The 14773-nt window shown below is 47.8% G+C and overlaps 1 long non-coding RNA gene across 1 annotated transcript; it reads left to right on the top strand.

Annotated features, from left to right (window-relative positions):
• The first annotated feature begins 4650 nt into the window (after positions 1-4650).
• On the top strand, positions 4651-14451 carry LOC110300943 (uncharacterized). Its single transcript, XR_002378647.2, has 3 exons — positions 4651-4724; positions 4981-5314; positions 14306-14451. It is a non-coding gene; the product is annotated as an uncharacterized LOC110300943 (long non-coding RNA).
• Positions 14452-14773: the final 322 nt, after the last annotated feature.

Raw genomic sequence — 14773 nt, 5'->3', positions numbered from 1 at the left:
TCTAGGTCCTCACACAACCAATGAAGAGGTGGTCCTGTCCACTCGCCCTGAACCAGGGTGGGCACCATGACTGCTCCACTGATGGCCTGTGGAGACAGGGCTGCAGTGTAGCATCTAAGTCCATGTTGGGAATGTACCTTAGGCTTGTCTTTGCTGTCTTGTATTTTCACTCTTGGAATCCTGTGCTGTTGGAAGACTCAGGCAGCCATGGAGAGGCCTGCATGGCACAGAAGGACGCCCAGCCCTTTATGGAGTGTTCTAGCCCAGTTATGAGAATATACACCCTGACAGTGTGTTCCAAGGGTCTGTGGAAGAAGCCCTTCGAAGCTGCTGCTGCTAGAAGCAGAGAAAGGCTTCCTACTGGCCTGACTTACAGCAGATGGACAAATACGTTATAACCCTTGCTTGTATAAAGAGACAGAAGGTGGTCTGAGGCCAAACCACTGGGTAATATTTGATCTTGCCTGATATCAGAAGCTAAGCGTGGTCAGACCAGGTTAATACTCCAATGGCAGGAATCAAAGGCTACTGGCATTGGCCAGAGGGTTTTGTGTGCAGTTCTCGAGGTTCTCCCTGAATCTTGATATGCCTGAGTAACTGGATGACTTTGCTGCCTCCAAGTCTCTATTCCAGGTAGGATTTTTTTTTTTTAAGTGTGTGTGTGTTGTGGGGGTGGGGGAGGATCAAAGAGTCCTCCTGAGCACTCTCCATCTCTGCCCACAGGTTCGCCTCCAGCTGGCAAAGCAGCAGGAAACTTGATGCTTGCCATGGCAAAGTGTCTGGGGAGAAGCGGGTAGATCAGCCTCTGGGAAAGCCACACAGGTCTTGGCTCAGGACTTCGCAAGGGCCAGGATCTACATGGAGAAGACATCTTTAAATGAGAAGCATCAAACCCAGAGAAAGATGAGGGAGAGGTAGACGCTAATCCAGCCTTACAGGCAAGGACAGATGTGAGATAGATTTTATTGTAAAATATTTAGTATCAGTATTTCCAAAAATTATTTTAAAACCACCTACTCATAGAGCTAACATGAGTTCTTCCTCTAATTCTCCAGATTTGAAGACTCGCTCCAAAGTTTTGTCTCCTGGGTCTCTCCTTGAATTCTAGTTCGCCAGTCTGTCAGCTCACCCCATCTGGAGGAAACTTTGATGTTAAATACTGAAGATGTTTTCCAGGTTCGATAGAGAGACGCACTGAGTTGGGTTGTAGATAAGCCCTCCATTAGTAAGTGGGCCACCTGCCTCAGGGGAGGCAGAGCAAAGGAGGCTCTTTTGTTTATAGATTTTAGAGGAGAGGGGTCTCCGAGTTAGCAGATTACCAAGGGCGCTAGAAATGTTCTCAAGCCTGTAATTTACAAAGGTGATCTTATTATCCTACCCTAACCTTGGGCTGCTGTATGCTGGGAGCTTGACAGTTAGGGAATGCACGAGGCCAGATGTAAGGCATGGGTGGTCCCCTCTACAGCGGATGATCTGTGATCCAACACTTACCCTGAGCTCCAAGCCAACACACCTCTCCTTCCTTCCTCCAGGCACTTCTCCAGCCTCTAGGCGGCCTTCTCCTAGTGCTCTGACCTGCACTCGTCTGGTTCTGCAAGCTTCCTTGCCTGCCCTTTTCACCTCGGTCCAGTTCTAATCCATCCCATTCTCCGTTGGGATATTAGGAATGACTTTTGTAAGGTTTGATGTAGTTGTGTAATTTCCTAGGAAGATCCCCAGAGTTCCGAGAGTACTTTCCTCAGCAATATTACCTGCCCTTTTGTGACTAAATATGTCATTTATTCTACAAAGGGTCCTTGGGCCCTTCGTGGCTCCACTTGCATCCACAAAGATACAGGGTCAGAAAACAGCCTAGATCTTATCATAGAAATACTTTCCTGATTTCTAGGGCAGAAAAGAAAAATGAAAGCATGATCTTTTACATTAAAAAAGAAAAGAATCTAAATTATTATTATCCAGCGTGGGTCTGTGGTCTTGGCTATCTAGGGGGCTGAGACTGGATCAAAAGCTAGTTAGCCCAGAGACCATTGCTCTGCCTCTAGTCCTTTTCAGAACCAGAGGATTCCGCAGTTGCTGCCTCAAGACCCCTGCTGCAGGCAGCTACACCAGTGTTAACTGGATCCTTGAATCCTTTAGTGTACAGTGTGCCAAGTGTTATTGGCGACAACCAACTGGACATGGTAGGCTCTGTGAATGGTTTATCTTGACTATCGATCACATGGAAGCTGACTGAAGCATAACACCTCTGGGTGTGTCTATGAGGGTGATCCAGAGTCAGCGAGACCCAAGGGATTTGACCTAGTCAATGGCTGACTGGAGGAAGCCTAAATGGGAGAAGGCAGGAGGTACCAAGCAGTCTTAGCTGGAGGAAGGAAGTCACTTGGGCACATGTCTCTGAGGGCTCTGTCTGACCTCTCTTCCTATATGACCCTTCCTCTACTTCCTGCCTGCCACCGAGTGAAGGATAGATTGTGTCTGCCACATATGCGTACCACCTTGACGTTCTGCCCGAGGATACAGGGCTAAGTAATCCAAGTTTTAGATGTTTTGAAAGCATGAGCCAAAAATACATTCTTCCTTCTTTATGTTCTGTTGTGTGCTTTGTCAAAAAATGAAAAATTAACCAAGATAGAGAGGTTTCTATTTAAGTCTTGAATGTGTTTCCCATCATCCCTTGGGAGTGTTTCTGTCTATGTTTCTTCATACACCTCATGACTCAGCAGTTGGCAAATACATTACAATTGGTAGCACATTGAGTCACGGGGCTGGTCATGGTGGCACATGCCTTTAGTCTCAGTACTCAGGAGGCAGAAGCAGGTGGATCCCTGTGAGTTTGAGACCAGCCTGGTCTACATAGTGAGTTCCAGGACAGCTAGAGCTACATAGTGAGACACTGTCTCAAAAGGGTGAGGACAAGGAGATGGCTCAAGTGGTTAAGAGCACTGACTGCTCTCCCTGGGGACCCGGGTTCAATTCCCAGCACCCACACAGAAGCTCAAAACCATCTGTTATTCCATTTCTAGAAGGTCTGACACTGTCCTCTGACCTCCACAGGCACTGCACACGTGGTGCACAGACATGCATATCTGCCTAACCATTCATACACATAGAAGTATATAAATCTGCTTTCAAAATCAAATGCTAACTTTAGAAAGTTTTGCAGTTAATTTGACATAATCGTGTGGGTGTACACATGTGGGTGTGTGTGTGTTGGGCACAAACATATTATTTTGTGTGTACGTGAGTGTGCAGGCCAAAGGCTGACACTACATAGTCTTCCTCTCACTTTCATCCTGTTCTTTTGACACAGGGTCTCTCACTGGGCCCAGGGCTCAGCAATTGACTCAGCCAACTGGCCAGCAAGCTCTCAGGATCTATCTGTCCCTGCTCACTCTCGTGGCACTGCTGTGACAGATATGTGCTGCCTTGCTCTGATTTTAATGTGGGTGCTGGGATCCACAGCCAGCCCTCATCCATACATGGCAGGAATTTTACCCACTGAGCATCTCCCCAGCACCTTAATATAGACATCATTTATTATCAGAAACACATTAATGTTCAGCTTGTATGCCTATCTCACGCACTCTGAAGTCTATGCTCTCCTAACCTAATACCAAGCTCCTCCCAGGATTTATTACCCCAGTGATAATTTATTACTCCTCTCCATCCGGCTGGTAAACATCTAAGGTCTCCACAGAGCCTGATGGTGCAAGTCTGTATCCTGGGTATCCAGAAGGTTAAATCAGGAGGATCAAAAGTTCAAAGACCACCTGGGCCTGAGAGTGAGTTCAAGACTAGCCTTAGTAACTTAACTAGACCCTGTCTCAAACATTCTAGCAGGGCTGAGCTATAGCTCAGCAACAGAGAGCTTGACTAGTGTTTAAACCCTGGGTTAGATTCCTAGCACTGAACATGAAAAAGTGAATCAGGCAGAGTAAAAGGAGGAGGAGAGGGGAGGGGGGGAGAAGAGGAAGAAAAAGAAGAAAAAAGGAGATGAAAAAGGAGGAGGAAGAGAATAAGAAGAGGAGGAGATGAAGAAGGAGGAGGCAGAGGAGGAGGAGGAGTTGTCATTTTTTTTTTTGCCTAGAGGAAGCCAGCCATGTCTGGTTGGGTAGAGAAAGAGTGTGAATGGATGAATAAATGCACATAAAACTCAAGCTCTGTGTCTTTGTCATATGAGTATAGAGCTTACACAGTTCACACACACACACACACACACACACACACACACACACAGAGAGAGAGAGAGAGAGGGAGAGAGAGAGAGAGAGAGAGAGATGAGAGCTGACGCTCTTTGCATTTTCCAGTAAAAGAATCAGACTCTCGGAGGTAGCACGGTTTACTCAAAGGCACAGCTGGCCAAGGTCACAGGGCATCAGCCCCCAGCTCTCCTGTAAAGTCTCTCCCACCTCCAGCCCACCTGTTGCTTCCTGGACATGATGTCTGTGTAGACCCAGTTTCTCAGAGCATAGCAAGCCAAGGCTGGTTGGCTGGAAGTATATAAGGCAGAGAACTGTGGGCCTCCGGCAGCTGGAAAGTAGCCAGTGGGGTTTGTTTTTACCATTTGTGTGCACTTGAGCAGCCATAGCAACTAAGTCACCTGAAAGAACCCTCAGGGGATGGAGGGACAAGCCCTTGTCTGCACAGGGAGTCAACAGCAAGCTGGAGGCAACCATCACCAGAGAGGAGTAAACTCACATCAGCAGGGCCTGCCCCACTGCAGGGTAAGAACCCAGTGAGGTCATCTGTGGATTCATAATACCTCCCTTCCGCTTCCTCCTCTTCCAGTATCAGAGTATATGTGAATGAAGCCAGTAAGCTGCCTCCATTCTGAGGTCTGCTCATGTATGTGTGTGTGTGTGTGTGTGTGTTTATAACTGCACAGGTCAGTGTACGCAGGTGCATGTGTGTGCGCACAGAGGCCAGAGGTCAATCTCAGCTGTTCTTCCTCAGGAACCATCCATCTTGTTTTTGAAACAGGGCCTCTCAGCGAGCACGGAACTCATTATGCTAGCTGCCTGGTGAGCCCCGGAGATCCACCTTCCCAGCACAAGATCATGAACATGTACCGCCACAATATGTCTTCCCCCACAAAGTCTGGGGATTAGACTCAGGTCCTCAGGTTTGTGTGGCAAGCACATTTACCAACAGAGCCTCCTCCGCAACCCATGTGCCGTGGATGACTTGTTGACCACGGTACTTCACAAAACTGCAAGAGTACCTACCACAAGGCTGGCACAAATGATGTCGGGACCACTAGGCCTGCAGAAAGGCTTCATGGCTATGCATCGGACTTCTTTCTCAGCACAGCCAGGTCAGTAGCAAAAGTTCCAACCTTCTTCCCAGAGAACCAGTACAAAGGTCACTGAGGGTACGATGGAGCCTCGTAGTGGGTGGCTGGGCCACACTGGCTGCAGGAGACCCTCAGAGTCTGTGACTTTAGAGTGAGCTCCTATGACTCCTTCCCGGGGCCCCTCCCTTCCAGGGTGGAAAGAAACACAGATTGGGGTTCAAGGCCCCTGAGCCTTGAATTAGTAAACTGCCTGGTTCCCAAACTTCTGCATCAAATTCTCAGAGCTGTCAAAACAAAAATGTAACTCGCACCTCAAAGGGGAAACGAGAAGGGTTTGTTCTGGAGCCAAATAGGAGTGACCATGGCTTGGGAACATGGACACAGGTTCCTCAAATCCCATGGTACAAGGTAGTAACAGTTTCACGAGGTTTTTATAGTTCTAGGACAAAGAGATCCATCCATCAAGACGCTTGTGGAATGCATATTGTGGGGTACCCATGCGGGTGGTTTGTAACACAGCGGGAGCCTCTGTGATTGGCTTCAGATGCTATCTGATGGCAGACACTCTTAGTCCAGGGGCCTGTTTCTACATTCCAAAGAGATTTACCTAATAGTCCTAAGGATATTAGGTGGACGATGAATGCCTATCAAGAGGACTAGCATACTCTGGATCCCCGCCTGCAACATTCCAGCAGTCCATCCATAAGCCTTGTGGTGTGGTTAGCACAAATGTGGCTTTTTTTTTCCTCTGAGAAATTCAGCGCACAGAGTGCTGAGAGACTCAGATAGGGATTTTAAAGACCCCAGTGTGCAGCTCTGGGATGAGAGACCTGGCTTTCGGGGGTGGGGGGGCTTCATGTTTGAGACTCACAGCCACGCCCTTCCCTTGCCAGCATGAAGCGTTCTCCGTTCTCCTTCCTGGGGAAACACCACAGTGGCGGTATTGAACCTGATTGTTCCAGGTTACAAAGGGACAGCTCCCACTGTTGCTTGTTTTACCATGCCTTTCCCGGGATGTTGTTCACAACGACAACAGAAAACTGTGAATGTTTCCTGTTATAGTCAGTCCATTGCCAAATGATAGCAAGCTATCTGTTGTGCGGTTCAGTGTTATCTTGAAATATGAGTGTAGCTGATAGAATTCTCACGGACGTATCATCTATAATCTTAAACATGTTTCAATGAGATCCAAACTTGGGGGATGACATCACCACACAGGGTTGGCCCCCGTTGGTTGGTCTGCCCCTTTCGATCACATTGAAGATCTAGGACAGGATTTGTTCACAAAGAGGTCCTTAATAAATAATAAATAGAGCAGGGGAAGAGAGCCATCATTCTAGACACATGGCTGGAAATACCTCTATTGATCTTTGCTCCCCCACAAAGCCCACATAAATATATAATGGCGTTATTGAACCAGATTCCACCGGGCGAATGAACTGTGTTATTTGAAAAAGACATCTGTGAGACTATCGGACAGAATTCTAAAAATGAGATTTAAAAAAATGAACTCTCTTTCCCTCTCTCTTTTCTTGGAGGGATAGTCAATCCATTTCTAATTCCTGTTCCTAAAAATAAGGTCCCCCAAAGCATCCTAGATTCCTGGAGTTGGAAGCAATCCTAGAAGGGAATGAATCATCATCCCTACATCCCATTAGGATTCGCCAGGCTTGAGTTTAAATCCTAGGGCACTGCACACCTACCGAAGGTCGTGCCCAAATGCAGGGCAAAGAATGATCCCTGACCCTTGGAGAGGTAGGGGAAGGGATCAGTATCCGGAAGGTCCCTATTCAGGAGGCTGCTTCCCTGGGCACAGACAGTGACAGCAGGCAGGGAAGCAGGCAGAGACATGGAAACATTTGGAAGGTTCTGTATCGACAGGAATGGCGTGGTTTCAGAGCAGAGCCTGGTATTCCTCTAGAGTCTGCAGAACAGGGTGTTTTCCCGCATATGGCCTGCCTGGGATGTAAACCATGGTGAACTATGAGGATCCTCATGACTTCTGCTTTCCAGACAAAAAAACCAAAGGTCTCCCTCTTAAGTCTTAGTCACTTGTCTCGTTGCTCCGACAAAATGCCTGGCCAAAGCGACTTAAGTGGGGAGGGCTTCTTTTGGCTCCCTATTTAAGAGGAAGTCCACCACAGTGGGAAAGCACGGGGAGGGGGGGTGTCAGGAGGGCGGGCAGGAGCGTGAGGTGGCTGGTTGCATTATATCCATAGTCTAGAAGTAGAGAGAGGGGACATTGCCGCTGAGGTGGCTTTCTCCTTCCTAATTCAGTCATGCATTTAGGGTGCATCTTCCCTCTTCGGTAAAGTGAGTGTAGGTAACCCCTGGCCAGCATACCAAGAGGCTTGTCTCCCAGGCACGTCTAGACACTGTCCAAACGGCAATCAGCAGTAACCACCGCACTGAGTTTCTCTCAAAGTAGGTAACAAAGTAACTTGACTCTCTATAGAATAGTTGCGGAGAGACAACTCCGAAAAACTTGCTGTACTAATGTCACATCCCAAGCAAATGAAGGAGTGGCTCATGTGATACCTGCACAGCCATGTGACATGCAGAAGGAGTACCAGACCCAGACTCAGCATCTCTATGCTGCAGAGATAGAACCTGGCTTTCTGTGATTCAGACTCCCAGCTGAGAGGGGAAGGCAGCATACGCAGTCTCTCACCCCCAAATGTCTCCCACAGGGAAACGGAGCAATTGATCTAGGAAAAGGCTACACTGAGAAAAAAAGAATGGGAAGGAAGAAGTAGAACATCCAAGACTATGTTCTCCTGCACATCCGCTAAACCCTAGTGCCTTCCTGACACATCTCAATCCCTGCCTGGAGGGAGGAGCCAGGGGAAACAATATCTTTGCTAGGACTTGTGAGAAGGGACATGCTTATCTTCTTGTAGTTCCAGATAGCCTTGTGTGGTTGAAACTGCCTAAGAATCACAGTCGTGGGTCTGCCCACAGGGCCAGAGGCTGCCTCTCCACACTGCAGCTCATGGCCACCTTCTAAGTTAGATTCTAACAACCAGGATTTAGACAGGGAGGCATATAAAACCCTAGCCCTACTAATTCTGGAAGCTTTTCTTTGGCATTCAGGTGTTACCTATAGAAATTCCTTTTTATTTTCTTTTAAGTTATGTGTGCAAGTCTGTGTCTTTGTGGGTGAGTGCTTGGGCCCTTGGATGTTAGAGGCCTCTAATCCCATTGGAGTTGGAGTCAGGGGCAGTTGTGAGCTGCCTGATATGTGTGCTGGGAACAACTCAGGTCTTCAGCAAGAGCAGCGCTGCATGTTCTTGATGCTGAGCTGTTTTCCCCGGATGCTTCTCATGACTGTGAGGATGACTCAATGGGTAAAGAACTTGCGCCATAAGCCTGACTTGAGTTTGGATTCCCAGAAGCCATACCACAGCTAGAGACAAAGCATACACCTCTGTAATCCCAGGGCTGCTACAGAGAGGTGGGAGGCAGAGACAGGAGAAGTTCCATAAACTTGAGGGCCAAGGAACCAGAGTACAGAACAGCACAGGACAGGAGAGTCCCCATCTGAAACAAAATAAAAGGCAAGCTGACACCCAGCTTGTCCCCTCACCTCCAAACCTGTATCATGAAATGCATGTGCCCACACTCACAGTCACACCCAGATGAGTGCTTGCATGCATACACGAGTGCACACACACACACACACACACATACCCACACACACACAGAGATGCACACCTGCACACATCCATGCACACATGTACCCACATACACATGCAGGCATGCACACGCACACGCACACATACACACACTCTTTTTTTAAAGTTATTTTTTTTCAACCATCACCATGTCTAGAAATGCACCCCACACCTCCTGAACCCGCACACCATTCCACTTTGTTTCCTTGAGGCTGATTGGCTCCCACTGAGAATGAGTAGAAAGGTCACAGTTTTCCATCTTTAAGATTCAGTCTAAGCATCGGCATTTTCTCCAGCACTTCAGCCAGAGCCTGCCATGAAATGACCAGGATGGTAGTGTCGCTACAACTCACTGTGTACAAGGCACACACTGAATGCCAGGCAAGAAACAGCTTTATAACATGACCCCTCACCGTGCCCCTCATATATTCAACAGGATACATGATATCTATGCACCTGGGCATGCGTCCAGATTACCAAAAACTCGTCTTAAGTTGATCTGTTCAATAAATAGTGGGTAGTCACTATGTATTAAATATCATGAGAATTATGCCAGAAGGTGGCAAGATCAGCATTCGAAAGCAACAAGAAATGGGCCAGGGAGGTGGTACACAGGGTTGGGGGAAGGAAGAGAGAAAAAAAAGAAAGAGAGAGATGGATTTAATTATGAATGGTGATGCTGAACTTAAAAGATGTCCAGGCATGATGGTACAGGTGTTTAATCTTAGCTCTCAGGAGGCAGAGGCAGGTGGAGGCCCAAGCTTGTGCACTTTCTACAACCAACAATAATGAATGAATGAATGAAATACTTCTATTTTGTGTGTATATGTGTGCTGTGTATATTTGTGTGTGTGTGTGTGTGTACACATGTGTATAGGCTCATTGATGTGTTTTATAAAGCCAAGGATATGTTTTATACAGTTTGGTGGTGCGGTGGGAGGGGGTACCTCACTGGGCCCGAGCCGTGGCATCCCTCCCTCTGAGGTACCAACCATATAATGGGTACAATATAATATAGAGTTTATGTAGGGGCATGGGAAGGAATGTAGAGGAAATGCCAATATTCGTGGTCAACTTTTATTCCTTCCTCAGTCGATCTCCAGCTTATACTTTGAGACAGGGCCTCTCACGGAACCTGGAGCTCACCAATTCAGTTAGACTGGCTGGTCACTGACTCTCCATCTCTACCAGCACGGGGGCTACAGATGTTCACACAGTACCTGGCTTTCCCTGTAGCTTCTAAAGATCCCAAATCGGGTATTCACACTTGCCTGGCAAGCACTTTACGAACTGAGCCATCTCTCAGCCTTTCCTAAAGAAGCAAAGGCCAGTTGTAACATCTCACCTCTTAGGAAGTGACAGAAAATATGTGTGTGTGTGTGTGTGTGTGTGTGTGTGTGTGTGTGTGTGTGTGTTTTACCAAGAGGCCGTGTGCAGGACCATTATCACAGATACTCCATACAATACAACTAACTGGCTAAGGTCCCTCAGAATGAACAGTCCTTTGTCTGTCTGTAGGCCACTGTACCGGTACATGGGCAGGGAAGCAAGGGTTACATCAAAGACAGCATGCTGTGAGCTGAGATGACCAGGCTCTCAATGCACATACTGGGCAAAGGCAGCTGACACAGGCAGTTGGAGGATGGGGGTGGGGGATGGGGAGGACAGGGAATGCAGGGCCAGCTACCCAGAGCACACTGAATTCCAGCAGGGGCAGCCTATGGGGAGTGAGCTCTCCCAGCTGAGACCCAGAGGTACCCTGGAAATGTAAGCAGTATTTGATTTATGTTGGGGGCATGGAGATGTGGGGTCAGGCCCATTAAGGACAAGCATACCTGAGTCTGAGCTTTGAGACTGGGGAGGTGCCAATTATAATGTTTGGTTGTCTCTTCTTTTCTGGAAGCGTCTATTCCTGCCGTGTCATTTATGGGTCTGGAGAGAGCCGTAAAACCACGGAGCAGCAGCAGATGAATCCGGGCTATTAGAGAAAACAAGGTGGATTTGAGGGATCTTTATCCTCCATATCCAAAGGCTTTCTCTAAACCTAAACGCCCTAACTACCTTGAGTACTTGGAAAGATCATCTGTCTTCCTCCTGTGACTTTTTACTTACAAAGAAAACACGGCTCCATGCCTTGAGCCCTTTGGGCCTTCTGCAGTTAATGTTTTACGGTCTGATAATTATGTTATAAAAGTCTAAGCAACTCAAAAGTGCTCTTTAGAATTAGGGTCTGAGAAGAGTGTTCATTTCAGAAAAGCAGGGGATGAAGTAGGCCCTGCTCCCCATCCCTGAGCTGGAGGATTAAGAAAAGTCTTTTGAATAAGCCAGGGTGTCCAAACCACCCCCTGGTGTAAGCAGGGAAGCTGGGGTTGTATCTCCAGCCAGGATGCCAGGACAGGGATTGCGCAGGGAGAATCGCTCAGTGAATTCTGGAGGGGAGTCCAGGAGTGCAAAACAGAGGACGGGAGGGGGTCAAAGGGCTGGAGATGCAGGGAAGATCCGGACTCATGGAAAACCCACCCGTGAATGTAAAGCATCAACAGGAATGGAAGCATCAGGGGATATCGGTTGGTTCCCACGGTATGAGGCCATGCGTGTGATGGACTCATGTCAGGAAACAGGACAGCAGGTTAGGCGAGCATTCGCCTGGAACCCCCTCCCTCTGGGCTGCCAAGATGGCTGTCCTGGAAGCCTGCCTCGGTGCATCCTCCTTAGAAGGGATCTGATTGCAGCCTTTCCCTTATTCCTCCTGAGTGTTTGTCCTTTGTCTCCCCACCGTGAGTGTGTTCAATGAGCATCCATTACAGTTCCCCCACCATGGACGTAGCCTTTGTCCCTTAACTCAGAAATGCGTCTGAGCTGATCCGACTGGAACCTGCTGTCACTGAAGAGACAGCATCTCCCCGTTCCCCCCGTAGTGTCCCATCTTAATCCAAAGACAGACATCTGTAAAAACTACTGTTCTAAATCAGACCACTGGCAAAAGTAGGAGTGTACATATCTTTGTTGGTTTATTTTTTGTTTCACAAGTATTTGCTTCCTTGCCTTATTTCCCTCGATCTTATGACATTCATCAGTTCCCCCCCCCATACAAATACAAGACTCCATTACACAATCCAAAAGCTTCCCTCCCTTCCTTCCTTCCTTCCTTCCTTCCTTCCTTCCTTCCTTCCTTCCTTCCGTCCTTAACGTAACAACCATTCTGATTTAATGTAAAGCTCTTTTATTTGGCCCATGTGAGAAGATGTGGCTTTGCTTCAACTTGTGTGCAAGGAAGCACAGCAAAGGAACTGTCAATGTCACTGCTCAGTTATTAGGGGAAGATTTTTATTGTGAATAAGAGAGAGAACATATCCAGAGGTGTCTGGACAAATCCGGAACAGAGGGGAAGAGAAACAGACTGGAGGTGGTGAGGGCAACTGATGTGGGAGAGGTAGTAGAGCTACTGAGATAGCAAGAACACAAAGGAGGGGGGAGGCAGAGTGGGGAAAAGAGGGAGGGAGGAGGGGGTGGAGAGGGTGGAGAAGGGAGGGAGGGTAAAGGGGAGGGAGTATGGGGGAGGGAAAAGAGAAGAGGGAGAGGAGAGAGAGGGAGAAGGGGGTGGAGAGAGAGAAAATAGCAAGAGTATACAGAGAGGGTAAGAGGATAACAAGAGGTAGAGTGTGGTATAGACAAACCATGTGGATTATAAGGGGAATGAGTTACTAGGGGAGCAGGCAGTCAGTAGTTGGCATGGACTTTTAAATGTATAACAGGTACACTATGCTGAGGGATGCTGAAGACCAGCCTGGGCTTTGATGTGCTCTGCAGGTTTATGACAACAGAGACCCATAGGCCCCCTCCCCTCTCCCAACTTTCTTGGGCATTTTCTTTTTTTTTTTTTTTTTTTGGTTTTACGAGACAGGGTTTCTCTGTATAGCCCTGGCTGTCCTGGAGCTCACTTTGTAGACCAGGCTGGCCTCGAACTCAGAAATCCGCCTGCCTCTGCCTCCCGAGTGCTGGGATTAAAGGCGTGCGCCACCACGCCCGGCTACTTGGGCATTTTCTTGATTAATGATTGATGCGGGGTGCCCAGCCCATTGTGGGTAGTGCCTTCCCAGGGTAGTTAGTCCTGGGTTCTATAAGAAAGCAGGCTGGGCAAGCACTGAGGAGCAAGTCAATAAACTGCACCCCTCCATGGCCTCTGCACCAGCTCCCGCTTGCCTCCAGGATCCTGTCTCCAGGTTCCTGCCATGGCTTCTCCCACTGAAGGAGTGTGACTTGGAGGAAATGTAAGCCCCTTCCTCCTCTACCTGCTTTTGGTCAGAACACTACCTTTGAGTTGTGATAGGAATACCCCTCACTCCATTACGTTGCTTACACAGGTTTATATAATCAGAGTTACAGCCTGATGGAGGGAATTTCACAACTGGGGTTCCCAGATGACTCTGGTTTGTGTCAAGTTGGCAAAACACCAAGCAGCACAGGTAGTCCATCATGGTACATAAGTCAAGGAGTCAGGTACATGAAGCTGGTCCCCTGACAAACAGAGACAGGAAGCAGACAATGTGGAATGTATCTGCTGCTCAGCATCCTTTCACTATCTCATATTATCCAGGATTCCAGCCAGGGAATGGCACCGTCCACAGTGGGCAGGACTTCCCACCTAGATTAACACAATCAAAATAATCTCCCACAAGCACACCCCAAAGCTCATCTCCTAGGTGATTCTAAGGATCTGTCAAGCTGATAATTGATACTACCCAACACCTTGGGGGAGGTCATAAGACGTTTATACTGGCGTAGAATGATGGCTCAGTGGTTAAGAGCACTGGCTGCTTTTCCAAAGGACCTGGGGTCTCTACAGAGTGCTCACAACCTCCAGGGGCTCTGATGCCCTTTTCTGGCCTCTGAGGGCACCAGGCAGGCACGTGGTACACAGACATCTACGCAGACGAGCACCCACACATATAAAATAAGGTATTTTTAAAGTTTTATAGTCATCTAATAATAGCTCCCAAATACAGAAGACAAACATTACAGAGCAAAAATAGAAAGTTATGAAGTCACAGTGATTTTTAAAAGATTTCCACGCGTCTCTCACAGAAACTGATGAAACATACGATGACCCATAAGGATCCAGAAAAAGAAAGAAAAAAAAAAAACATGTGGAAAATCTAGGCTAGGGATTTTTAAGACGTGAAAGTAGAGATGGAATTATTTGGCAGGAGGAAAATTCCCCATGGGACCTGTAAGAGGGGTGAATGGGGAAGAACAGGAACCAAATGCACTACATGGATGTATGAAAACACTTGCGCTCTGTGAAGTTAATTATACTGAAGTTAATTATCACTTCCAGTGGTGATGAGGGTCCAGCAAGATGCCCACTGTGTAATGGCGCCTGCCGGCAAGCCTGATGACCTGTGTTCAGTCCCCTGGACCCACTTGGGAAGGAGAGAGAAACGACCCTGGCAGGTTGTCCTCTGACCTCTACCTGTGTGCCTACAGGAAGCAAGTAAAATGTCCTGCGTAGTTGTAGCAAACCAAGAGATACTGGGTTGTTGTTTGTATGGTTCAGAAATGGTCCAACGTAGGTGATGGTCAAAAAGATGCAATGGAGCTCTTCATTTTATGTTATTCGTAAGCAGTTGTAAGAGGGTTAATCTTGTGGTCTTTTCCCATGTTGTTTGGGCTTCTATGCGTTTCTAAGACTGACACTTGTGCCTGTTCACAAGCCCGGAAAGACCACCAAGACGCAGACTCTGGTGCAGCAGGAGTTGCTCCCGGAGCCCAGTTTCAGGCAAGCATTTATAGAGTCAAGCAGAGG

The sequence above is a fragment of the Mus caroli genome, unplaced genomic scaffold (genome assembly GCF_978045245.1).
Source record: "Mus caroli unplaced genomic scaffold, Mus_caroli_1 scaffold_10, whole genome shotgun sequence".
Taxonomy (NCBI): Eukaryota; Metazoa; Chordata; class Mammalia; order Rodentia; family Muridae; genus Mus; species Mus caroli.
The sequence above is the reverse complement of the archived record's forward strand: the minus strand, read 5'-3'. Positions and strand labels throughout refer to the sequence as shown.